Genomic DNA, 26,818 nt, shown 5'->3' with positions numbered 1-26,818 from the left:
GTGAGTTATTGAGAGGTTAAACCAGATAAAATATATCTATATATATAAAATATAAAAAATATATATCGATAAACTAGGCAAATACAAATTAGATGGGGCTACTATAAGGTGGGTGCATAACTGGCTGGATAACCGTACTCAGAGAGTTGTTATTAATGGTTCCCAATCCTGCTGGAAAGGCGTAACGAGTGGGGTTCCGCAGGGGTCTGTTTTGGGACCGGCTCTGTTCAATATCTTCATCAACGACTTAGATATTGGCATAGAAAGTACACTTATTAAGTTTGCGGATGATACCAAACTGGGAGGGATTGCAACTACTTTGGAGGACAGGGTCATAATTCAAAATGATCTGGACAAATTGGAGAAATGGTCTGAGTTAAACAGGATGAAGTTTAACAAAGACAAATGCAAAGTGCTCCACTTAGGAAGGAAAAATCAATTTCACACCTACAGAATGGGAAAAGACTGTCTAGGAAGGAGTACGGCAGAAAGGGATCTAGGGGTTATAGTGGACCACAAGCTAAATATGAGTCAACAGTGTGATGCTGTTGCAAAAAAAGCAAACATGATTCTGGGATGCATTAACAGGTGTGTTGTGAGCAAGACACGAGAAGTCATTCTTCCGCTCTACTCTGGTTAGGCCTCAGCTGGAGTATTGTGTCCAGTTCTGGGCGCCGCATTTTAAAAAAGATGTGGAGAAATTGGAAAGGGTCCAAAGAAGAGCAACAAGAATGATTAAAGGTCTTGAGAACATGACCTATGAAGGAAGGCTGAAAGAACTGGGTTTGTTTAGTTTGGAGAAGAGAAGACTGAGAGGGGACATGATAGCAGTTTTCAGGTATCTAAAAGGGTGTCATGAGGAGGAGGGAGAGAACTTGTTCACCTTAGCCTCTAAGGATAGAACCAGAAACAATGGGTTTAAACTGCAGCAAGGGAGGTCTAGGTTGGACATTAGGAAAAAGTTCCTAACTGTCAGGGTGGTTAAACACTGGAACAAATTGCCTAGGGAGGTTGTGGAATCTCCGTCTCTGGAGATATTTAAGAGTAGGTTAGATAAATGTCTATCAGGGACGGTCTAGACAGTATTTGGTCCTGCCATGCGGGCAGGGAACTGGACTCGATGACCTCTCGAGGTCCCTTCCAGTCCTATAATCTATGATTCTATGATATGTAACTGGTGAGTCTCAGTTTGTAATTCCTAATGGTGGTAGTGCTGTAATAAATTGCCCATTTCCCAAAAGTCTTTTCAGGGTTCCCAGACTGTCTCTGAGGATCTCCGCTTTGCTTCGGTTACCCTTCCCTGGAAGAGTCCAAATAGATGAGAGATGCGGGATCTTTCCTTGCATCCATACGTATAGCTTCTTCTCCCAGAAAACAAGCTGACAGGGTCACTACCCATGTGGGCTTTTCCTTTGATGACAGAGTGAGGAATGCATTTTAAGTCTTTGACCCTCCAATCATCACACACAATGACCACTTGCCTTGAAGTTAGATCTTTTCTGTTAGAGTTTTTCATTTGCATTCCACAAGGTTTCTCTCTCATTTGAAGGGTTATTTGGTCACATCGTGTAAATATTTGCTACTACATTGTAACAGGATACAGGTAAGTGATAACAATCCAAGTAACAGCCCATTAGTTTTCATGAAGTTTAAACACCAAATACACTGTAATACAGTGGTTCTCAACCATGCGTCCTGGGCCCCCTGGGGGCCATGAGCAGGTTTCAGGGGGTCCGCCAAGCAGGGCCAGAATTAGACTCGCTGGGGCCCAGGGCAGACAGCCGAAGCCTCACCGCATAGGGCTGAAGCCCAGGGCCCTGAGCCCCACCACGCGGGGCTGAAGCTGAAACCTGAGAATGTAGCTTTGCAGTGGCCCCTGTGGTTTGGGACCCCACGCAACTGCCCTGCTTGCTATCCCCTAATGCTGGCCCTGGCTTTTATATGCAGAAAAGCAGTTACTGTGGGCCATGGAGTTTTTATAGCATGTTGGGGGGTGGGGGAGGCTCAGAAAGAAAAAGGTTGAGAACCCCTGCTCTAATACATTTAACAATCAATCAATCACTTTGATCTATATTAATATGCAAGTGAATGGGCCTGACTACGCATTTGTAAGCATTTAATGAGGCCTAGGGCTTTGGCATGAGCTGGCACCTGGTCTGCCAGCGTCACAGACGTATGACATTGTGATTAAAACCTAGACAGATAAAATTAAAATGGCACACATTCAATGGATTAAAAGCTGGCTGATAGGTCTCAAAATGCAACAGGAAACAGGGAATCAACATTGGTGTCTCTAGTGGGGTCAGGCCCTATGTTATTTAACATTTTTATCAATGTCATAACTATAAAGGGAAGGGTAACAGCTGTCCTGTGTACAGTACAATAAAATCCCTCCTGGCCAGAGACTCCAAAATCCTTTTCCCTGAAGCTCAGGTAACCTGGCTGGCATCTGACCCAAAGGACCAATAAGGGGACAAGATACTTTCAAACCTTGGGGGGGAGGGGGGGGGGGAAGGCTTTTGTTTGTGCTCTTTGTTTGGGAAGTCATTCGCTCTTGGGACTGAGAGGGACCAGACATCAATCCAGGTTCTCCACATCTTTCTAAACAAGTATCTCCTATTTCAAACTTGTAAGTAAACAGCCAGGCAAGGCGTCTTAGTTTTCCTTTGTTTTCTCAACTTGTAAATGTACCTTTTACTAGAGTGTTTATCTCTGTTTGCTGTACAATGAACCTGAGGCTAGAGGGGGGTCCTCTGAGCTCTTTAAGTTTGATTACCCTGTAAAGTTATTTTCCATACTGATTTTACAGAGATGATTTTTACCTTTTTTCTTTAATTAAAAGTCTTCTTTTTAAGAACCTGATTGATTTTTTCCTTGTTTTTAGATCCAAGGGGGTTGGATCTGTATTCACCAGGGAATTGGTGAAGAGTTTCTCAAGGCTTCCCAGGGAAGGGAAACCACTTGGGAATGGTGGCAGCGGACCAGATCTAAGCTGGTAGTTAAGCTTAGAAGTTTTCATGCAGGCCCCCACATTTGTACCCTAAAGTCCAGAGTGGGGAAGCAGGCTTGACATGGTGGCAGAGCGGTGGGATTCATTTTAAACCCAAAAGCCAGTAAGATTTTTTTTTCCTTCTAGCTGCTTGGAAAGCAGAGCTGAAGATAGATGCATATCTTATCTCTCCTTGCCTGAAGGCAGAGGTGTTAAGTTTTTTTAACAAGGGCCTTTGTTAAGAGAAGTGTTCAATTTATGAGCAAACAGTTGGTAAAAGGAATTTACAAGCTGAATTGTTTTTTTTCTTTCTACCTCTTCGGGAGTAGCTAGTTAGAAAGTCTCTGTTAACTCAGCAACAGCCTGAGCTGAGTGCATCCCAGTTTCAGTCAACTGCAGAAGGGTGTGACCCAGCACAAGAAAACAGGAAAATGACTACCAAAGAAGAAAAAGCCAAAGAGGAGGCCCACAAGAGAGCTATGGAGCTGAAAGAAAAAGAGATGGAGGAGAGAGAAAAAGAGAGAAAGCATGAGCTGGAAGTAGCAAGGGCTAGGCCGGATACATCATCCAATCCTAGCAACCCCTCTCCAGGTACCCCTTCCCATCCCAGAAAATTCCCCACCTACAAGGCCGGCGATGATACTGAGGCCTTCTTAGAAAATTTTGAAAGGGCCTGCCTTGGATACAGCATCGCTACAGACCAGTACATGGTAGAGCTGAGGCCGCAGCTTAGTGGACCCTAGGCAGAGGTGGTGGCTGAAATGCCTAAGGAACACATGAACAGTTATGAACTTTTTAAAAACAAGGCCAGACTCAGAATGGGGCTAACACCCGAGCATGCCCGTCGGCGGTTCAGAGCCCTAAGGTGGAAACCAGACGTATCATTTACCCAGCATGCCTACCACATTGACAAAAATTGTGATGCCTGGGTATCAGGAGCAAATGTTAAATCTCCGGAAGATCTGGTTTCCCTAGTAAAAATGGAGCAGTTTTTAGAGGGTGTTCCTGAGGAAATAGAAAGGTACATCCTAGATAGGAAGCCCAAAACTGTAACCGAGGCGGGGGAGATTGGAGCCAAATGGGTGGAGGTGGCAGAAAAGAAAAAAAACTAGTAGCAGTTGGAGCAAATATCAGAAGGGGCAACCCGAAACCAAACCTTACCACCGGGGACAACCCAAGGCCCCACCCACATCCCAAGGGAAATCCCAGATGCCTTCTCACCCCACACCAGTCTCCACCAACCAACATCGCCACGGTGATACCTTAGCAGGGCGATGTTTTAAATGTAATGAACTGGGACATATAAAGGCTCACTGCCCCAAGAACTCCAACCGATTACAGTTCATTACACCCCAATCACACCAAAGATCCCCAGACCCAGATGCCTCTCTCATACCTTCAGAGCGAAGGGAAACCTTGAGAGTGGGCAGAAAGAAGGTTATCGCTTGGAGGGACACTGGGGCACAAGTGTCAACTATCCACCACTCCCTAGTGGACCACAAACTCATCAACCCGGAGGCTCCAGTGACAATTCAACCCTTTGTGTCACAGTCTGTAACCTTGCCTACAGCCAAGTTGCATGTCCAGTACAAGGGCTGGTCAGGAATGTGGACTTTTGCAGTCTATGACAATTATCCCATCCCCATGCTGCTGGGGGAAGATTTGGCCAACCATGTGAAGCTAGCCAAGAGGGTGGGAAGAGTCACCCGCAGCCAGGCTAAGCCAGCTTTCACCCCCATTCCTGTTCCTGAGCCGTCCACCAGGGCCCCGTCTGTGTTACCAGAGACCCAGACAAAGGTAGTGGAACCGGATCCCCTGCCTACGACTGCAACAGCCGTAGTGGATCCTATCCCAGAGACCCAGCCAAAGCCAGTCCCAGAACCGGAACTGGCAACGCAACCAGCACCAGAACCATTGCCAGCACTGAGTCCAGCGCTTGCAAACCCGTCTACAACTCCAATGCCAGAGGGCACCAGCGCGCCTGAACTGGCGGAAGCAGCAGATAACCCTACCCAAGAGGCTCAGCCAGAGCCTGAAATACAACATAGTGCACCAGCGGAGAGCGGTTCACAATCAATGGAAACAGCCCCAGAACCTGCATCACTTCCAGAGGGACCAAGCCCCAGTCCACAGTCCAAGGAGGAACTGATGTCTCCAGCATCAAGGGAACAGTTCCAGGCCGAGCAGGAAGCAGATGACAGCCTTCAGAAAGCTTGGGCGGTGGCACGAAGCAACCCACCGCCTCTCAGCTCTTCTAACCTATCCCGATTTGTTGTAGAACAAGGACTTTTATACAAGGAGACTCTTTCTGGTGGGCACCAGGAAGACTGGCATCCTCAAAGACAGTTGGTAGTTCCCACTAAGTATCGGGTAAAGCTCTTGAGCTTAGCCCATGATCATCCCAGTGGCCATTCTGGGGTGAACAGAACCAAAGACTGGTTGGGGAAGTCCTTCCACTGGGAGGGAATGGGCAAGGACGTTGCTAATTATGTCCGGTCTTGTGAGGTGTGCCAACGAGTGGGAAAGCCCCAAGACCAGGTTAAAGCCCCTCTCCAGCCACTACCCATAATTGAGGTCCCATTTCAGCGAGTAGCTGTGGATATTCTGGGTCCTTTTCCAAAGAAGATACCCAGAGGAAAGCAGTACATACTGACTTTCATGGATTTTGCTACCCGATGGCCGGAAGCAGTACCCTTAAGCAACACCAGGACTAAAAAAGTGTGTGCCAGGCATTAGCAGACATTTTTGCCAGGGTAGGTTGGCCCTCCGACATCCTTACAGATTTGGGAACTAATTTCCTGGCAGGGACCATGAAAAACCTGTGGGAAGCTCATGGGGTGAATCACTTGGTTGCCACTCCTTATCACCATCAAACCAATGGCCTGGTGGAGAGGTTTAATGGAACTTTGGGGACCATAATACGTAAATTCGTAAATGAACACTCCAATGATTGGGACCTAGTGTTGCAGCAGTTGCTTTTTGCCTACAGGGCTGTACCACATCCCAGTTTCGGGTCTTCACCATTTGAAAATGTGTATGGCCGTGAGGTTAAGGGGCCCTTACAGTTGGTGAAGCAGCAATGGGAGGGGTTTACGCCTTCTCCAGGAACTAACATTCTAGACTTTGTAAGCAACCTACAAAGCACCCTCCGACACTCTTTAGCCCTTGCTAAAGAAAACCTAAAGGATGCTCAGGAAGAGCAAAAGGCCTGGTATGATAAACATTCCAGAGAACGGTCCTTCAAAGTAGGAGACCAAGTCATGGTCTTAAAGGCGCTCCAGGCCCATAAAATGGAAGCGTCGTGGGAAGGACCACTCACGGTCCAGGAGCGCCTAGAAGCTGTTAACTATCTCATAGCCTCCCCCACCTCCAACATAAAGCCTAAGGTATACCATGTTAATTCTCTTAAGCCCTTTTATTCCAGAGAATTAAACGTTTGCCAGTTTACAGCCCAGGAAACAGATGACGCGGAGTGGCCTGAAGGTGTCTACTACGAAGGAAAAAGGGATGGTGGCGTGGAAGAGGGAACCTCTCCGCGACCCTTGGACGTCTGCAGCAACAGCAGATCAAGGAGCTGTGCACAAGCTTTGCACCAATTTTCTCATCCACTCCAGGACGGACCGAACGGGCATACCACTCCATTGACACAGGTAATGCTCACCCAATTAGAACCCCACCCTACCGGGAGTCACCTCATGCCCAAACTGCTATACAAAGGGAGATCCAGGACATGCTACAGAGGGTATAATCCGCCCCCCTAATAGTGCATGGGCATCTCCAGTGGTTCTACTTCCCAAACCAGATGGGGAAATATGCTTTTGCGTGGACTACCGTAAGCTAAATGCTGTAACTCGTCCTGACAACTATCCAATGCCATGCACAGATGAGCTATTGGAGAAATTGGGACATGCCCAATTCATCTCTACTTTAGACTTAACCAAAGGGTACTGGCAAGTACCACTAGATGAACCCGCTAAGGAAAGGTCAGCCTTCGTCACCCAGGCAGGGGTGTATGAATTCAGTGTACTCCCTTTCGGGTTGCGAAATGCACCCGCCACCTTCCAAAGACTTGTAGATGGTCTCCTAGCGGGATTGGGAGAATCTGCAGTTGCCTACCTCGATGATGTGGCCGTTTTTTCTGATTCATGGACAGAACACCTGGAGCACCTGGAAAAAGTCTTCGAGCGCATCCGACAGGCAGGACTAACTGTTAAGGCTAAAAAGTGTCAAATAGGCCAAAACAGAGTGACTTACCTGGGGCACCAGGTGGGTCAAGGAACTATAAATCCCCTACAGGCCAAAGTGGATGCTATCCAAAAGTGGCCGGTTCCAAAGTCAAAGAAACAGGTCCAATCCTTCTTAGGCTTGGCCGGATATTATAGGCGATTTGTACCCCACTACAGCCAAATCGCTGCCCCGCTGACAGACCTAACCAGAAAGAAACAGCCAAATGCAGTTCAGTGGACTGATGACTGTCAAAAGGCCTTTAACCAGCTTAAGGCGACACTCATGTCTGACCCTGTGCTAAGGGCCCCAGACTTTGACAAACCGTTCCTAGTAACCACAGATGTGTCCGAGCGGGGCGTGGGAGCAGTTTTAATGCAGGAAGGACCGGATCAAGAATTCCATCCTGTCGTGTTTCTCAGCAAGAAACTGTCTGAGGGAAAGCCACTGGTCAATCAGCAAAAAGGAATGCTACGCCATTGTGTACGCGCTGGAAAAGCTACGCCCATATGTTTGTGGACGGCGTTTCCAACTACAAACAGACCATGCTGCGCTACAGTGGCTTCATACCGCCAAGGGGAATAACAAAAAACTTCTTCGGTGGAGTTTAGCTCTCCAAAATTTTGATTTTGAAATACAACACATTTCAGGGGCTTCTAACAAAGTGGCTGATGCACTCTCCCGGGAAAGTTTCCCAGAATCAACTGGTTAAAAATTGTTCTTGGAATGTGGAACATATTGTTAGTTTTTATATAATCAGTAGTATGTCTAAAGGTGCATGTGTCTTATTAACTCTGTTTTCTCCTAGAGCTCTAGGAAGAAATCACAGCCAGTGTGGAACCGGCTGTCCAACCCTATCTGTGATTTGGGGGGCGTGTCATAACTATAAAGGGAAGGGTAACAGCTCTCCTGTATACAGTACTATAAAATCCCTCCTGGCCAGAGACTCCAAAATCCTTTTCCCTGAAAAGGGTTAAGAAGCTCAGGTAACCTGGCTGGCATCTGACCCAAAGGACCAATAAGGGGACAAGATACTTTCAAATCTTGCGGGGCGGGGGGGGGGGGGGGAGGGGAAGAAGGCTTTTTGTTTGTGCTCTGTTTGGGAAGTTGTTCGCTCTTGGGACTGAGAGGGACCAGACATCAATCCAGGTTCTCCAAATCTTTCTAAACAAGTCTCTCCTATTTCAAACTTGTAAGTAAACAGCCAGGCAAGGCGTGCTAGTTTTACTTTGTTTTCTCAACTTGTAAATGTACCTTTTACTAGAGTGTTTATCTCTGTTTGCTGTACTTTGAACCTGAGGCTAGAGGGGGGTCCTCTGAGCTCTTTAAGTTTGATTACCCTGTAAAGTTATTTTCCATACTGATTTTACAGAGATGATTTTTACCTTTTTTCTTTAATTAAAAGTCTTCTTTTTAAGAACCTGATTGATTTTTTCCTTGTTTTTAGATCCAAGGGGGTTGGATCTGTATTCACCAGGGAATTGGTGAAGAGTTTCTCAAGGCTTCCCAGGGAAGGGAATCCACTTGGGAATGGTGGCAGCGGACCAGATCTAAGCTGGTAGTTAAGCTTAGAAGTTTTCATTCAGGCCCCCACATTTGTACCGTAAAGTTCAGAGTGGGAAAGCAGTCTTGACAATCAATGAGCTGGGAGAAGAAAAAAATCACTAAGTTTGCACATGACAAAAATTGAGGGAGTGATAAATAACGAAGAGGACACGTCATTTATAGAGCAAGCTGGATTGCTTGTTAAACTGGAGGCAAGCAATCTTCTAATTCAGCTAAATGTATACATCTAGGAACAAAGAACACAGGCCAGACTTGTAGGATCAGGGACTCTACCCTGGTAAACAGCGGCTCTGAAAAAGATTTGCAGACAATACTAAACTGCTCAAGATAGTTAAGACTAAAGCAGACTGTGAAGAACTTCAAAAAGATCTCCCAAAACTAAGTGATTGGGCAACAAAATGGCAAATGAAATTTCATGTGGCTAATGTAAAGTAATGCACATTGGAAAAAATAACCCCAACTCTACATACAATATGATGGGGGCTAATTTAGCTACAACTAATCAGGAAAGAGATCTTGGAATCATCATGGATAGTTCTCTGAAGATGTCCACGCAATGTGCAGCAGCAGTCAAAAAAGCAAACAGGATGTTAGAAATCATTAAAAAGGGAATAGAGAATAAGACGTAGAATATTTTATTGCCCTTATATAAATCCATGGTACGCCCACATCTTGAATACTACATACAGATGTGGTCTCCTCGTCTCAAAAAAGATATACTGGCATTAGAAAAGATTCAGAGAAGGGCAACTAAAATGATTAGGGGTTTGGAATGGGTCCCATATGAAGAGAGATTAAAGAGTCTAGGACTTTTCAGTTTGGAAAAGAGGAGACTAAGGGGGGATATGATAGAGGTATATAAAATCATGAGTGATGTGGAGAAAGTGAATAAGGAAAAGTTATGTATTTGTTCCCATAATATAAGAACTAGGGGCCACCAAATGAAATTAATGTGCAGCAGGTTTAAAACAAATAAAAGGAGTTTCTGCTTCACACAGCGCACAGTCAACCTGTGGAACTCCTTGCCTGAGGAGGTTGTGAAGGCTAGGACTATAACATGGTTTAAAAGAGAACTAGATAAATTCATGGAGGTTAAGTCCATTAATGGCTATTAGCCAGGATGGGTAAGGAATGGTGTCCCTAGCCTCTGTTTGTCAGAGGGTGGAGATGGATGGCAGGAGAGAGATCACTTGATCATTACCTGTTAGGTTCACTCCCTCTGGGGCACCTGGCATTGGCCACTGTCGGAAGACAGGAAACTGGGCTGGACAGGATCCTGATACAGGATCCTTTGGTCCGACCCAGTTCGGCCATTCTTATGTTCTTATTTAGGTGGATAATCAGCTCAACCCGCATTTCCAGTCCAGTGCTATGGCCAAAAGGACTAACAATCCTCAGATGCATAAACGGGAATCTTGCATAGGAGCAGAGAGGTTATTTTACCCCTGTATTCGGCACTGGTGTGACTACTGCTGGAATCCCGTGTCCAGTTCTCGTGTAGACAATTCAAGAAGGATGGTGATAAACTAGAGAGGGTTCAGAGAAGAGCCACAAGAAAGTTAAAAGGATTAGAAAGCATGTCTTACAGTGATAGATACCAGGAGCTCAATCTGTTTAGTTTAACAAAGAGAAGGCTAAGGGGTGACTTGATGACAGTCTGTAAGTACCTACATGGGGAACAAATATTTAATAATAGGCTCTTCAGTCTAGCAGAGAATGTAAAACAGTCCAATGGCTGAAAGCTGAAGCTAGAAAATTTAGACTAGAAATAAGGTGCAAATTTTTCCCAGTTAGTGTAATTAACCATTGGAACAATGTACCAAGGGTCACGGCAGATTCTCCATCACTGCCAATTTTTAAATCAAGCTATGATGTTTTTCTAAAAGCTCTGCTCTAGGAATTATGTTGGGCCTCTCTGGGCTGTGTTATAAAGGGGGTCAGCTTAGATGATCACAATAGTCCCTTCTGGCCTTAGAATCTATGAATCATGCTACTGTATTCACATCAATAGCCTTCTCCTTGCTCTAATCTTTGTACTGGCTATCTGTCAATCAGCAAGCGCAAAGCAAGGCTCAACAGTATTTTAAACGATAATTGTATGGGATTATTTTACCTAAGAAAGCTCCTGTGTTTATCACCACAACTGATACTGGCTTGAGTGACACTGCCGGACACCCTATACTATACTTGAAGATGAGACAAAGCCTTCAAAGGAGACACAAATTTCTCTCCTGCAACATATGCTCAGGTACATCAGTGGCATCCTTCAAAGTTATTGGCATCTCCCTGTTTGCACATGGTGCAGGAATTTGTTTTATGCCATCAGGCTCTCCCCACTCTGGAAGAGATTTGGACATACTGTCCATTATTAAAATGTTGTTTTTAGTTTATTTGTGTAGCATTCTGACAACTTTGGGCACTGGTGCCTGTGTAAGGGTATCAAATCGGGCCCTCCAGATACCAGTCAAATAAAACTCAGAATGCATAAGAACAATGCTATCCTTGGGAGACCATATTGACAGACATGAACACAAGTGTCAAGACCAACACGATTAGAAAGCCTGGTCACCTGTTCTAAAATCCCAGACACAAATGCCTCGATTTACTATTGCACTAGCTTTCAATACAAGCCAAAATGTTGATATTCCAATGTTCTGCACCACAAGTACAAAACATTAGAGAAAAGATTGCCAGAGTTTATTATTGCTACATTTTGAACAAACAGTTCTGGCCCAAAGACTTCAATCTCAGAAGAAACTCACTAATTCACAACAAAGGATCAGGAGCGTTTGATTTACAGGAGTTTTTTTAAGCAATTATGTAATCAAATAAAAGCCACCATATGTAAAAAGTTCATCTGACAAATATTTATACCTCCCAGTATATTACAAATGTGAGTAGCACGTTTTGAAAAAGGAACAAAGGCCTGAGTAACATTTTTGTTGACTAAAGGTTCTGCTCAGGTTTTTTGTGGTCCTCCCAACTCTAAGCATGTGTGCGCTCAAACTATAAAGTGACCATAGTAGTAGTTTTAATGCATTTTTCTTTCATTTTTAGAATGCCTTTCATTCTAAAGAATTACAAAACAGTCTACCAACGATTAGAGTGGGAACACACAGCATATACTACAGTCAAAGTTAAATTCCAATTTCTGTTCATGTCCATTTTTCACAGATGCTCGTAATTTACCAAATTCTTTCCGGGTAGAAATTTAAGGCTTTGTCTGAGCCCAAAGAAGAATGTCTGAAAAGCTGAGGCAAAATTCAATTGCTGAGTTATTCAGACTCGAAGGCAGTTTTTCATATGTTCTCATGAGAAATGTTGCACTCCAATAACTCAAACAATTAAAGCTAGGTACTTCAAGCTTGGTTTATTTTGTATATCTCAGTGACACAAAGTTAAAGCCATATTTGAAGAAAAATCTGCTCTCTATTTAAAAGATGTGAACACTTAATATAAGTTATATTACACATGTACAGTTGAATTTCTGTTGAGATTCACCTTACTATCAGTCAATCTCCTTTGCCAACTCTAAAGTAACTTTAAAACTACTGCACTGATTTTCTTCCTACTCGACTTGTTTTGTTCTCATGCATCTGACTTAAATTCAACCCCCATTTGAAGACTTTGTAGAAGGTTGCATAAGAATTTTAGGTGTTCATTACACATTTTTATTTGCCCATAATTTAAGACGTAAGCACAAGGGGGCAGAGTCAAGGTCGAACATTCACAGCCTTACTCTGCATTTCCTAACTCAAGAACTTGAGTTCTCAACTTTAGACTGTTAGCTCTATGGGGGAGGGACTGTCTGTACAGTGTCTAGCACTATGGGGTTCCGACCCATGGCTGGGGTTCCTAGGTGCTCTACTGTAATATAATTGTATGATAATTAATTTTGGCAGGATTTAACATACAATATACACACATTTATACTGACTGCACACATATACATACAGAAATCTTTTCACCAGCCATTGAACTGCCACCACCTCTGATTCAAAGTAGATATTTAATAGCATGGTACTAAACCGAGCTCTGGGGCTCCTTGCCACAATATACAATATAGACACGTACAAGAAATGTAAACCAAAAAATGATCAGATGAAACCAAAGGGTCAAACTGTGTCCTGTGAGATATACAGAATTAAATGGGAGTTGTGCATTCGTCTCAGAAGCCAGAGTTCAGCCCTTACGGTCAGATCTCTTGCTTTCCAGAGCTCCGTTTAGGAGGTGTACGCCTTCAGATGTTTGTCAAATTGGTCACAGTACATATGGCTTATGAAACAGTGAGGATCAGAAAAAGGAGACCCATCTTAGGGGTTGAGGGGGATGTCTAGGTACATGCTACTTCTATGGCCCCCGTAGCATCTGAGCACCTCAGTTGTTATGGTGTTTCCCCTCCCAACACACCTGTGAGGGAGGGATGTGCTATTATCCTCATCTTACAGATGGGAACTGCAGCATGAAGAGGCTAAGTGACTTGCCCAGGGTTACACATGAATTTTGTGGCAGAACAGGGACTGCCGCATGTCATCCCACTGTGGGTCTATAAAATGTGGAAACAATCCTAAATATTAAGGCCCAAATTTTCAGATGTGCAGACCCCTTTTGAATAGGCAGCATCTGGGTTTCACATGTACATCAGGATTTCTGCATTCATGACACCCTTCCTCAACTTGCACAAGGGAATGCAAGAGAGCGTCATGCAAAAGCACGCACACACTTTTGAAAGTTTGGCCGGGTATTTAAACCCACTAAATCCAGTTCACACAGAAATGGTCTGTAGTTCGTCACCTTAAGCCAGCATGCAGAAGCTCATACGTGTAAGACCACACACACTTTTGTAGAGGAACCACACTGACAGAGGTGCACCTGCTCTGCAGGACCTAGGCAAGGACTAAAAGATGGAGTCACAGCTGTAAAATTTCCTGGGTTACTGATATTTAAATGAGACTTCAGGGTTACTTTAGTGTATTGCCCTGTGCAAGACTTTCCTCTGAAGTTTGCACATGTCTGCAGAGATATGAGACATTTCCCATCTCTCAGATTGTCAATCTAGAAGAGGGATACTCCACCCACACCAGAAAGAAAACCAAGTTTTCTATTGATATGCCACACCAAACAGGTGTTCAGTTGGGATGAGTTAGAGAAGGGTTATCCTCAAAAGAATTTGGGCAGCACACGTTAAATTCTTAGCATTTAGATCAAACATTATCCAAACTTCACAAGCACAGATTTAGGGACAAATCTCAAAGCTGCTTTTTAATCTGGTCGGCCATAAGGGTTGGTGTCTTTATTTTCTGCCTAGGAGCTGAATGTTTATCTAGTGAAACTGAAGACTTGGATTCTAGTTTCCAAGACAACCCTCCTCCACAAAATTCACCTTCACTATCAAGTATCAGTGGCACTCAGTCAGGAAAATTTGATGGCTCCACACAGTTCATATGTGGAGAGTGAACGTTAGCTGTGCACATTTCTGATTCTCAGAAGAACTAAATTCCAATAGCCATCCACAGTAATTCCCCAGAGAATTGCCCCAAACGTCTGCCAATGTGTTTGTTTAGCATGCCATCACAAAGCTGTTTTATGGGAAATCCCAAGAACATTCCAACAAAACCTGATGCTACGTGTAATGCAAATGCAGCAGGTGGAAAGAGACCAAGTGTTCCATAAAGAGTAGCTTTAACTCACTTCCTTCCTGCGCATGGGGGAAGGGATAGCTCAGTGGTTTGAGCATTGGCCTGCTAAACCCAGAGTTGTGAGTTCAATCCTTGAGGGGGCCACTTAAGGATCTGAGGCAAAAATCAGTACTTGGTCCTGCTAATGAAGGCAGGGGGCTGGACTCAATGACCTTTCAAGGTCCCTTCCAGTTCTAGGAGATGGGATATCTCCATTAATTATTATTATATTATACACCAAATGGCTAGAATCCTGAACTTCCCACTGAAGGAACCAAGCCAGAATCCTCATTTATTGGTAGACATCAGTCCCAGCCACATTCACTTCAGTAGCAGATGTGCCAATACTGCTCTTCCCTGAAACTTTACCATTGTCTCTCTTCAAATGATTTGCTACTTCTGAGGCTTGAGATGATGGGGTGGGAGGGCAGTAGATTAATCTTTGCTAAGAGACCACATTTGGACAGAGAGACCAGAAGGGTGATACAAGTCTAAAATACATGTGAGCAGTAAATATATTTCCTAGCCAGTGTGAAGAAAATGGAAAGATGACTTGCCAGATGCTACACACCCAGTCTTCCATGCTTGGATACTGATTCCCCTAGTACATACCTATTTGATGCTCTTACAAAAACACTGCAGGCTATTCGAGCAGAGACCAAGAAGTGTACTGAAGCTCTGTGAAGCTACCTCACTGCACTAAAATTTCTCCAATCAACAGCAAATGAGAGGAGAGTCCTTAGCAGGATTTCAAAACCACCACCCAGTGGCCAGAAGGCCAAACATTTACATACAAAACCAGGTCAAATACAACACAGGGCAGCAAGAGGAAAATTCGGAGGCCTAGAAGAGAAGCTGAACTCAGTGCAAGTTTAGCCATTAGCCATCCCCTAAACAAAAAGAACAGGAGTACTTGTGGCACCTCAGAGACTACCAAATTTATTAGAGCATAAGCTTTCGTGGACTACAGCCCACTTCTTCGGATGCGAAAGCTTATGCTCTAATAAATTTGTTAGTCTCTAAGGTGCCACAAGTACTCCTGTTCTTTTTGCGGATACAGACTAACACGGCTGCTACTCTGAAACCCCTAAACAAAGGCACTGATTTCTCAGGACTCCTGCCATCAATTCCACAATGGTGCAGCTTTGGGACCCTACTGGAGCCACTGGAACATCCAGAAGTAAAGACATCATAAAGAAAAGTTCTCAAATTCCAGGAGAAACTCATCACGCTTGGCAAGTCCTTAGTGTCAGAGAAAGACACTCTACAAAGTGTGACAGACCCAGACCAGTGGGGTACAGGAGTCTGGTAGAGGGCAAATATACTGGTCACTGGATGAGTAGTTTTCTGTTCCCTGAATGACCAGAGAAGGGGATGCACTAGAGTAATCAGGAACCTGCTAGAACCAGTTAAGGAAGGCTGGCTCCAGGTGTCCTAATTAGCCTATTAAGAAGAAGCTGCTAGAATCAATTAAGGCAGGCTAATCAGGGCACTGGGTTTTAAAAGGAGCTCACTTCAGTTTGTGGTGGGAGTGTGAGGAGCTGGGAGCAAGAGGCGCAAGGAGCTGAGAGTGAGAGGGTGTGCTGCTGAAGGACTGAGGAGCACAAGCGTTATCAGACACCAGGAGGAAGGTCCTGTGGTGAGAATAAGGAAGGTGTTTGGAGGAGGCCATGGGGAAGTAGCCCAGGGAGTTGTAGCTGTCATGCAGCTGTTACAGGAGGCACTATAGACAGCTGCAGTCCACAAGGCCCTGGGCTGGAACCCGGAGTAGAAGGCGGGCCCGGGTTCCCCCCAAACCTCCCAATTGACCTGGACTGTGGGTTCTTCCAGAGGGGAAGGTCTCTGGGCTGTTCCCCAACCCACATGGTGAATCTCTGAGGCAAGAAAATCTGCCAATAAGCGCAGGACCCACCAAGATAGAGGAGGAACTTTGTCACAAAAGCTAACAGGTGCAAAGAAATTAGGATAATTAAGTTGGCAAGTAATTATTTTGTTCCTTTGTCCCATATTAGTATCTCATTTGGGAAATCAACATTAACTGACAGCTTAATAAAGTATTTAGAGCCTGATGGACTGAAGGTGAAGGAGGGATACTCTGTACTGGTGTGAAGTCAAACTAATCCAAAACATGGGGAACTGAGAATCTACAGAGGATACAAGCTTCAGAGCATTCCAGCTCTTGATATACAATTCCATGTCAGTCCTGACGGGAAAGACAATTAAGACTGCAGAAGATAGGCAAACTAAGTCTAAACATGAATATTAGAGAACTCACCATCTGTTTCCAGTGGAGAAACTGTTTACCAAACATGGGAACAATGAATATTTCTATTTTACATGAACTAGAACTACAAAAAAAGCAGCTCTCTCCACCCCCCCACCAGCAACTCCGCAGTTCTTTAAAGAGTACAATGCAAGAGAGCCAGCACAAAGCCGAACTCTGGCCCTCCAATGCAAAAGAGTACTGGATACCTTGGATAAATCCCTTTGATCAACAGGCTCAAAGGATTAAACCTGCAGTCAGATTATTTCAAGAGATGCAGAGTTCTTCAGCCCCTTTGCTTGAGAATAGATTAAATGGTTTTCCACACTTTCACTTACTAGCAAGAGAGTATGCAAAATGTAGCAACCAGGAGGACAGGCTAGGGTTTCAGTTGCATCTTCCACTTGTTGCTTAGGAAAGCTCAACCTTCTCTTGATACAAACATGTAACAATGGGAAGCATTTAGTGTCTCGAAGTGCATTGTGTTATCTACCTCCCCATTCTCTCTCCTCAGGTAGGCAGCAATTTCGAGGAAAGGAACAGGCATTCCCAGCAGTTAAGGTCTGGCAAAGTAAAGAGATCTCCTGGGTTAGGCTCCATCTGTCCAAATGGCTCTTTAGAAAGCAACACAATAGACCTCTCCAGTTTCTTCTCTTGGCAAGCTTTACAATAGATGGAAAGTCAACAACATTGGCGGTGGAGGCAGGACAGGTGCGCGGCAGTGCACAGCGTTCCAGCATAGATTCGCTAAGTTGTCCAACGACATCATTGCCATGGGTGGTAAACAAAAGTTCCCAATTGATGGCCAAAGCAGTTCAGTCTGCACCTTTAGTAATCTTTCATTTGACCCATCACTTGGTCACTGGTTTCGCTGCCATTGTTTCCTTTGCTGGGGTGTACAGAAGAAGACAGTGCACTACAACAGAAAAGAGTCAACCAATTTTTAAAGAGCACAAGAATGAATAACAAAATACAAAACTATAGTTTATAAAAAACTAAAAAAATAACATGGGCTTGTCATCTTCCTTTCCTTCCAAGAGGCCATGCAAGGCTTTTGTCCTTGAAGTCTGATTTTCAATTACCTTCATTTTTCTCTCCAGCTTCCTTTCCTTCTGATTTTTTTAAAGTGGGCCCATGAAGAGAAACATTTAAAAATGTGTGATTTTAAACTCTGATTCAGCGAAAAGGAAGATCCCTAGAGTATCAGCGATGGAAAAAATGTTGCAGGAAACCCCTTCACTGTCCCAAACTGTAATCTTAACAATTGCAAAGGAAATGGTTATATTCTGCCCTTTGTTCAATTTTATTAGGCTAAATAAAGCCTCCAGCACAGTTTCTACAGTCCCTTACTTGCAGCTTACAGAGAATGAAATGTTTGAAGAACCAAAAACTGGGGGGATTGAGACATTGGATGGGGATATCCTAAGTTCTCCTTTCCTTGACTAAGTGAAGGAGCATTGACAGTTTAAGGAATCACCACAGGATGTTAACAATGGTGCTTAAGAGCAGTCAAGTATCCAGTGTCACCACGTTTGTATGTGGAAGCAGATAAAGATACTTACACCTAAAATAACATTACTTTTTTACTCGTGAAAAGGATGAGACACTCAGCAGAATTATAGTTCAAAGCTAGCATTAAACAGCATTGTGTGCCTTCACCAATTTAAATTCATGTAAGAGCACTGAAACTGGACAATTCTGAGCACTCTCGCTAGTAATGTTCAATTCCCCAGGCTATAAACTTTCCCTTGGCATGCCATATGGTTACCACAATCCTGCTGCTTTTCCAATTTCCAGAGTCCCCTACTATTCCTCCCAAAGTACCACAGCAGACAGGAAGCCCACTCAGCTCTCTCTCCCACCTGAGACTGTCGGATTTAGGAACATGTTTAGGGAAACCCAAGATGGCAGAACCACCACCTTTAGAGCTGCAGCACGAGCTGCCCATGCAGAAAACACTCAGCCTCTCAATGCTCTAGATCCCACAAGATGACTTCGCATTTCTATACTGCTTTTCAGTTCATCTGACGTTAAAGCAACCAAAGCTTCAACCTCCCCAGAGCAGGGGAGGTTTAGCCTATTTTAATTGAAACAGAGGCTCCAGGTTTGTGACCTGCCCAAGCAGTCAGTGACAGATCTGAGAAAAGGATGGGGAAACATGAATTTTGGGTTCTAGCAACTAGACCATGCTCCTTCTTACATAAATGGATCAGCTGTCTTAAAAAAACAAACAGTGGCATACATGCATTTTGACACCCAAAACCCCTCGAGAGAGAGAAGAAAAAAATGTCTGTTTTGGATATGGACAAATGAATTCTCACCTGGGCTAACGCATATAAAACTTTTACTGCAGGATGGAATTACAGTTCAGCATGAGCAGATTCATTAATCAACACTTCCAGCTTTGTAGCAGATTTGAAAGGAAATCTTCCCCTCTTCAGTGGAGGAAGATATCCATTCTGAGGCAGCTGCACTTATGAATCCCTGACAAGAGACGTTATGGAGCAAGTTTTTTCCTTAAATCCAGCAATTTATCCGTAGCCAAAGCCATTGTCTTCTTTTTGTGACGTGTGGAAGTTTGTTTGGCTGGGGACTTTTTGGTTTGTTTTGGGTGTTTTTTTTCTTTTACACACACACACACACACACACACACACACACACACACACACACACACACACACACTTAAGAAATCTGATTCCTGAAAAAGGATTACACATCCCTACACTACACCTGAATATGAGGAATATTCCATTATGCATGATTCTCACATTGCTTTTAAAGCAGTGCTAGGTTTTACCCTAGAAATTAAGGAGACTGCCTATTTTTGTAGTAAACATTATCAGCAAGATTGCAATACCATGGCATGGCTTAGTTTTTAAATCCATTCTTACCAAGCAACAGTCACGTAAATTTTGCAGCAGACCTATTCAAGGAGAGAGACACATGAAGAAGTTTAACAATGCACTCAACTCGTACACTAGCTTTCTACACATCTTGGTATCAAACCCCAGTGAGATGATGTGATATTTGAAGGACTGTAGGCTGTGTTGCCAAACAAGAAAGAGCTGCCAACTTCAATTTGAGGTATTGGTCTAGCTATTTGGCAGCAGAAAAAATAAAGTACAACTAGCAAAAACTTCTTTCTAAAGTTTTATGGACAATAAGATAGGTGTGTGGACCTATAGGAATGGAGTAAGCAAGAGCTCAGAGCACACAAGTTTTTAAAATATAAACTCATACTTGCCAATAATTCTTTTGTTTAGTTTTACAAATGACTGCACAGATGAAACCAGAAATATCTGCGCATTTAAAAAAGCAGTAATTCAGACTTAACAAGGCATTTAACCTTTACTGAAAATGAGACAGACAGGTTTGGAAGACTGAATTTTCTTGTTTCCATCAATATGTTTTTGTATGAGGAGTTGATGGATAGACTCAAAAGTAAGTAGTGTGTTGAATGTTGAGAAAGTATAACAGCATGTTTTCTTTTGCTATTAAAAATCCATTGCTTCCCTTACAAGATCTCTATTTTTATAGTAATTTCTGCTATTAGCAGAAGCTAGTTAAAACTGAAGCTAAAACACCAACCTAGGTTCTTCAGTACCTGATAACTGAATTTCCCAGCCTTAAAAAAGGAGACAGAAATTACAAGTGACAAGATGGTGCTAGGTTAAGGGCTATGTGAGCTAGCACTCAATTCAGGCAACAAGATTAAGGTTCCTAAAGTCATGATAATTTCACTCCACTTTAATGTTAATGCCGTGTATTTCCTAGTCCAGTTTCATCGTTTAATGTAGGACTGTGCATATCACCTATTAATCTATGCCCTAAAACACAGAATATGCAAACATTCAGAGTTAACGATGCAGTAAAAACCTTAACTTCTGAGTTCCCTGACTTAAGTACTTCGCTTCAACTTTAACACTGCATTATTGCATCTCTGTGCACACAGCGTACAGTACACTGTAACAAAGCAGTAAGAGATTGACTATGGAAATGTATTAATTTATGGTCACAGACAGCAAGACCACAGACTTCCCCTTGCTCCCACAGATAGGGCAACGTAGTAAAACTTATTAATTAAACTAGGAGAAACGTGGTTGTAAAATTTGAAAGTCAGAAACTTCACAGTTAAGATTCCAAGGAATCTGAACTAAATGTACCCCTGACCACACATCTCATGTCCCATGGAGGGCATAACCCTAGTGGTGGTAGCTAGGTTCTGTTTCTACACTGTGTATAAGAAATAATTTATCACTGTAGACTACTGGCGGAAGTGGAGGAAAGCGTGGTTGGGTCAGTGTGGTGGCATCGGGGGAATAGAAGATCTCCTTACAGTACAACAGCTGATGGTATCTCCAGTCTGAATTTAGAACCAAACTCAAATCCAATGCCCAGGTAATCCAATAGCTATGGTTCTTTATTTACAGTATTGTATGGTTCATAATGGACTTGTGGATGAGGCTTGGTGGTTGGTGCCAGAGGGCTGTTGGTGGATAAGCAGATAATGGGCATGTTAAAGGGTCAACATTAAGGTTCCAGTTCAGTTCTTAATTCAAGTTCTATTTACAAGCTCAGGTGACAATGTATGTCCAGAAATTTTCACTTAAGCCTTATTTCTTCCTAACACTATTTAAGTATTTTCCTGAAAACTGCATTCCTCAGTCAGTATATTTTCATAAAAAGCTAATCTGGGGGTAAAAAGAATTACACACCCACATAAAGTAGGCTCAGACAAAAGTGTAAGTTATTTGAAAGCTAGGGTTGGGTAGTAGCAGCAGGAAGCCCAACCCCTGGAGAGGCAAAAATGTGTGGACAATATAGAAAGCATATTTAAATTCTGTCACAAGTTCCACTCCACAGGGTAAGGAAGCCCTGCTAGAAAGTCCTGATCTCAACCTCATTTTCCTGCGATTCCATAGATTCACTGGCCCCAGAAATTCAATGCTCCTTGGGAACCTATAGCTGTCAACTAGTGTATGAATGGATCATTCCACAACAAAAATATAAAAGACCTACCACAGTAATATTTAACTTCAAAAAGGGGAACTAGACAAGAAAGAGGATGGTAGTTAGACGTTAAAAAGAGCAGTCTCAAGGGTAAAATACCTGCAAGCAGCATGGAGACTTCTTAAAAACAGCATTCCAGAGGCTCAGGCCAAACATATAAAAATCAAAAAAGACAGTAGAAGCACCAAAAGAATGACACCATGGCTGAACAGCGTAATTGCCGCCATTAGAGGCGAATATACATCCTTTAAAATTTGGAAGTCAGATAAGGAAAATAAGAAGGAGCGCACAAACTCTGGCAAGTATACGAAGCCAGGCCAAGAAAGAATTTGAGAAGCAAATTGCTACACAACAACAACAACAAAATTGTTAAGTACATCACAAGCAGGTAACCTGCCAAACAAACAGTAAGGCCACTAGATAAGTGGCTCTCAACCTTTCCAGACTACTGTCATAGAATCATAGAATCATAGAATATCAGAGTTGGAAGGGACCTCAAGAGGTCATCTAGTCCAACCCCCTGCTCAAAGCAGGACCAATTCCCAGCTAAATCATCCCAGCCAGGGCTTTGTCAAGCCGGGCCTTAAAAACCTCCAAGGAAGGAGACCACCACCTCCCTAGGTAACGCATTCCAGTGCTTCACCACCCTCCTAGTGAAATAGTTTTTCCTGATATCCAACCTGGACTTCCCCCACCGCAACTTGAGACCATTGCTCCTTGTTCTGTCATCTGCCACCACTGAGAACAGCCGAGCTCCATCCTCTTTGGAACCCCCCTTCAGGTAGTTGAAGGCTGCTATCAAATCCCCCCTCATTCTTCTCTTCTGGAGACTAAACAATCCCAGTTCTCTCAGCCTCTCCTCATAAGTCATGTGCTCCAGACCCCTAATCATTTTTGTTGCCCTCCGCTGGACTCTTTCCAATTTTTCCACATCCTTCTTGTAGTGTGGGGCCCAAAACTGGACACAGTATTCCAGATGAGGCCTCACCAATGTCGAATAAAGGGGAACGATCACGTTCCTCGATCTGCTGGCAATGCCCCTACTTATACAGCCCAAAATGCCGTTAGCCTTCTTGGCAACAAGAGCACACTGTTGACTCATATCCAGCTTCTCGTCCACTGTGACCCTAAGGTCCTTTTCAGCAGAACTGCTACCTAGCCATTCGGTCCCTAGTCTGTAGCAGTGCATGGGATTCTTCCTTCCTAAGTGCAGGACTCTGCACTTGTCCTTGTTGAACCTCATCAGGTTTTTTTCTGCCCAATCCTCTAATTTGTCTAGGTCCCTCTGTATCCGATCCCTACCCTCTAGTGTATCTACCACGCCTCCTAGTTTAGTGTCATCTGCAAACTTGCTGAGAGTGCAGTCCACACCATCCTCCAGATCATTAATAAAGATATTAAACAAAACCGGCCCCAGGACCGACCCTTGGGGCACTCCACTTGAAACCGGCTGCCAACTAGACATGGAGCCATTGATCACTACCCGTTGAGCCCGACGATCTAGCCAGCTTTCTATCCACCTTACAGTCCATTCATCCAGCCCATACTTCTTTAACTTGGTGGCAAGAATACTGTGGGAGACAGTATCAAAAGCTTTGCTAAAGTCAAGAAATAACACATCCACTGCTTTCCCCTCATCCACAGAGCCAGTTATCTCATCATAGAAGGCAATTAGGTTAGTCAGGCACGACTTCCCCTTCGTGAATCCATGCTGACTGTTCCTGATCACTTTCCTCTCCTCTAAATGTTTCATAATTGATTCCTTGAGGACCTGCTCCATAATTTTTCCAGGGACTGAGGTGAGGCTGACTGGCCTGTAGTTCCCCGGATCCTCCTTCTTCCCTTTTTTAAAGATGGGCACTACATTAGCCTTTTTCCAGTCATCTGGGACCTCCCCCGATCGCCATGAGTTTTCAAAAATAATGGCTAATGGCTCTGCAATCTCACCCGCCAACTCCTTTAGCACCCTCGGATGCAGCGCATCCGGCCCCATGGACTTGTGCACGTCCAGTTTTTCTAAATAGTCCCGAACCACTTCTTTCTCCACAGAGGGTTGGTCACCTCCTCCCCATGCTGTACTGCCCAGTGCAGCAGTCTGGGAGCTGACCTTGTGCGTGAAGACAGAGGCAAAAAAATCATTGAGTACATTAGCTTTTTCCACATCCTCGGTCACTAGGTTGCCTCCCTCATTCAGTAAGGGGCCCACACTTTCCTTGATTTTCTTCTTGTTGCTAACATACCTGAAGAAACCCTTCTTGTTACTCTTAACATCTCTTGCTAACTGCAACTCCAAGTGTGATTTGGCCTTCCTGATTTCACTCCTGCACGCCTGAGCAATATTTTTATACTCCTCCCTGGTCATTTTTCCAATCTTCCACTTCTTATAAGCCTCTTTTTTGCGTTTAAGATCAGCAAGGATTTCACTGTTTAGCCAAGCTGGTCGCCTGCCATATTTACTATTCTTTCTACACATCGGGATGGTTTGTTCCTGCAACCTCAATAAGGATTCTTTAAAATACAGCCAGCTCTCCTGGACCCCTTTGCCCTTCATGTTATTCTCCCAGGGGATCCTGCCCATCTGTTCCCTGAGGGAGTCAAAGTCTGCTTTTCTGAAGTCCAGGGTCCATATTCTGCTGCTCTCCTTTCTTCCTTGTGTCAGGATCCTGAACTCGACCATCTCATGGTCACTGCCTCCCAGGTTCCCATCCACTTTTGCTTCCCCTACTAGTTCTTCCCTGTTTGTGAGCAGAAGGTCAAGAAAAGCTTTGCCCCTAGTTGGTTCCTCCAGCACTTGCACCAGGAAATTGTCCCCTACACTTTCCAAAAATTTCCTGGATTGCCTGTGCACCGCTGTATTGCTCTCCCAGCAGATATCAGGGTGATTAAAGTCTCCCATGAGAACCAGGGCCTGCGATCTAGCAACTTCTGCTAGTTGCCAGAAGAAAGCCTCGTCCACCTCATCCCCCTGGTCTGGTGGTCTATAGCAGACTCCAACCACGACATCACCCTTGTTGCTCCCACTTCTCAACTTTATCCAGAGACTCTCAGGTTTTTCTGCAGTATCATACCGGAGCTCTGAGCAGTCATACTCCTCTCTTACATACAATCAACTCCCCCACCTTTTCTGCCCTGCCTGTCCTTCCTGAACAGTTTATATCCATCCATGACAGTACTCCAGTCATGTGAGTTATCCCACCAAGTCTCTGTTATTCCAATGACATCATAGTTCCCTGACTGTGCCAGGACTTCCAGTTCTCCCTGCTTGTTTCCCAGGCTTCTTGCATTTGTGTATAGGCACTTAAGATAACTCATCGATCGTCCCTCTTTCTCAGCATGAGACAGGAGTCCTCCCCTCTTGCGCTCTCCTGCTTGTGCTTCCTCCCAGGATCCCATTTCCCCACTTACCTCAGGGCTTTGGTCTCCTTCCCCCGGTGAACCTAGTTTAAAGCCCTCCTCACTAGGTTAGCCAGCCTGCTGGCGAAGATGCTCTTCCCTCTCTTCGTTAGGTGGAGCCCGTCTCTGCCTAGCACTCCTTCTTGGAACACCATCCCATGGTCGAAGAATCCAAAGCCTTCTCTCCGACACCACCTGCGTAGCCATTCGTTGACTTCCACGATTCGACGGTCTCTACCCCGGCCTTTTCCTTGCACAGGGAGGATGGACGAGAACACCACTTGCGCCTCAAACTCCTTTATCCTTCTTCCCAGAGCCACGTAGTCTGCAGTGATCCGCTTCCCCTTCCAGGAGGGTGATTTGTCTTGTGTACCCCCAAGTCACACCTCACTTTAAAACTACTTGCTTACAAAATAAAATGTATAAATACAAAGGTGTCCCAGCACACTATTACTGAAAAATTGCTTACTTTCTCATTTTTACCATATAATTATAAAATAAATCAATTGAAATATAAATATTGTACTTACATTTCAGTATAGAGTATATAGAGTAGTATAAACAACTGCATGAAGTTTTAATGACTTTGCTAGTGCTTTTTATGTAGCCTGTTGTAAAACGAGGCAAATATCTAAATGAGTTGATGTACCCCATGGAAGACCTCTGTGTATCCCTAGGGGTATGCGTGCACCTAGTTGAGAACCACTCATCTAAATTAGCTGTTACCACTCAAGAAAGATCTTGGAGTCACTGTGGCTAGTTCTCTGAAAACTTCTGCTCAATGTGCAGCAGCCATCAAAAAGGGTAACAGTATATTAAGAACCATTAGGAAAGGGATAGAAAAGATGACAAAAATATAATGCATTAGATAAATCCATGGTGCACCCACTCCTTAAATACTGTGTCCAGTTCTGGTCACCCCATGTCAAAAAGGACATACAGTGGAACTGGGAAAGGTTCAAAGAAGGGTAAAGATGAGCAAGAATATGGAACGGCTTCCATACAAGGAGAGATTCAAAAGATTAGGGCCCTTCAGCTTAGAAGAGACAACTAAGGGGAGATATGATAGAGGTCTATAAAAAGCAAGATTGATGCAGAAAAAATTGAGAGAAAAGTTATTACCCTTTCACACAATACAAAACCAGAGGTAAAGAAATGAAATTAATAGACAGCAGGTTTAATACAAACAAGAGGAATTACTCTCACACAACGCACAACTAGCCTGTGAAACTCACTGGAATAGGATGTTGTGATGACCAAACATATACCCAGGTTTTTTTTAATCTGGTTAAGTTCATGGAGGATAGGTCCATCAATGCCTGTTAGCCAAGAAGGTCAGGTACAAAATCCATACTCGGGGTCACCATAAGCTGCTGACTACCAGAAGCTGGGAGCAGAAGACAGGGATCTTTAATTGCCCTGTTGTGTACACTCCATCCACAGGCCACTATTGGAGACAGACCTCTGGGCAAGATGGACCATGGTCTGACCCAGTCTGGCAGCTCTTTTCTATGGATCCGAAGACGTGGGCTGTAGCCCATGAAAGCTTATGCGCAAATAAATTTCTTAGTCTCTAAGGTGCCACAAGTACTCCTGTTCTTCTCATGAAGTGCCAGTATAATAAAGCTGAGTAAAATAACTCAGACCTACATAGTTCTCTTGAGCTAATAAATTGCCAGATGCACTAAATCCAA

General features: G+C 43.9%; 1 protein-coding gene and 1 long non-coding RNA gene across 3 annotated transcripts in view; both read right to left on the bottom strand.

Annotated features, from left to right (window-relative positions):
- Positions 1-26,818, bottom strand: part of LOC101933726 (oxysterol-binding protein 2) — a 374,699-nt gene that overhangs the window by 331,552 nt on the left and 16,329 nt on the right. Inside the window, exon 2 of one of the 2 annotated variants that reach the window (XM_065568638.1) lies at positions 17,059-17,636. The exons of the other annotated variant lie outside the window; for it this stretch is intronic. The gene's annotated coding sequence lies outside the window, so the exon portion shown is untranslated. The remainder of the gene's footprint in view (positions 1-17,058; positions 17,637-26,818) is intronic. 2 annotated transcript variants of the gene reach the window in all.
- On the bottom strand, positions 9,399-16,922 carry LOC112060227 (uncharacterized). Its single transcript, XR_002889539.3, has 2 exons — positions 14,397-16,922; positions 9,399-14,358 (listed from the first exon to the last, which is right to left on the bottom strand). It is a non-coding gene; the product is annotated as an uncharacterized LOC112060227 (long non-coding RNA).

The sequence above is a fragment of the Chrysemys picta genome, chromosome 15 (assembly GCF_011386835.1).
Source record: "Chrysemys picta bellii isolate R12L10 chromosome 15, ASM1138683v2, whole genome shotgun sequence".
Taxonomy (NCBI): domain Eukaryota; kingdom Metazoa; phylum Chordata; order Testudines; family Emydidae; genus Chrysemys; species Chrysemys picta.
This window is presented reverse-complemented; position numbering and strand designations above follow the sequence as displayed.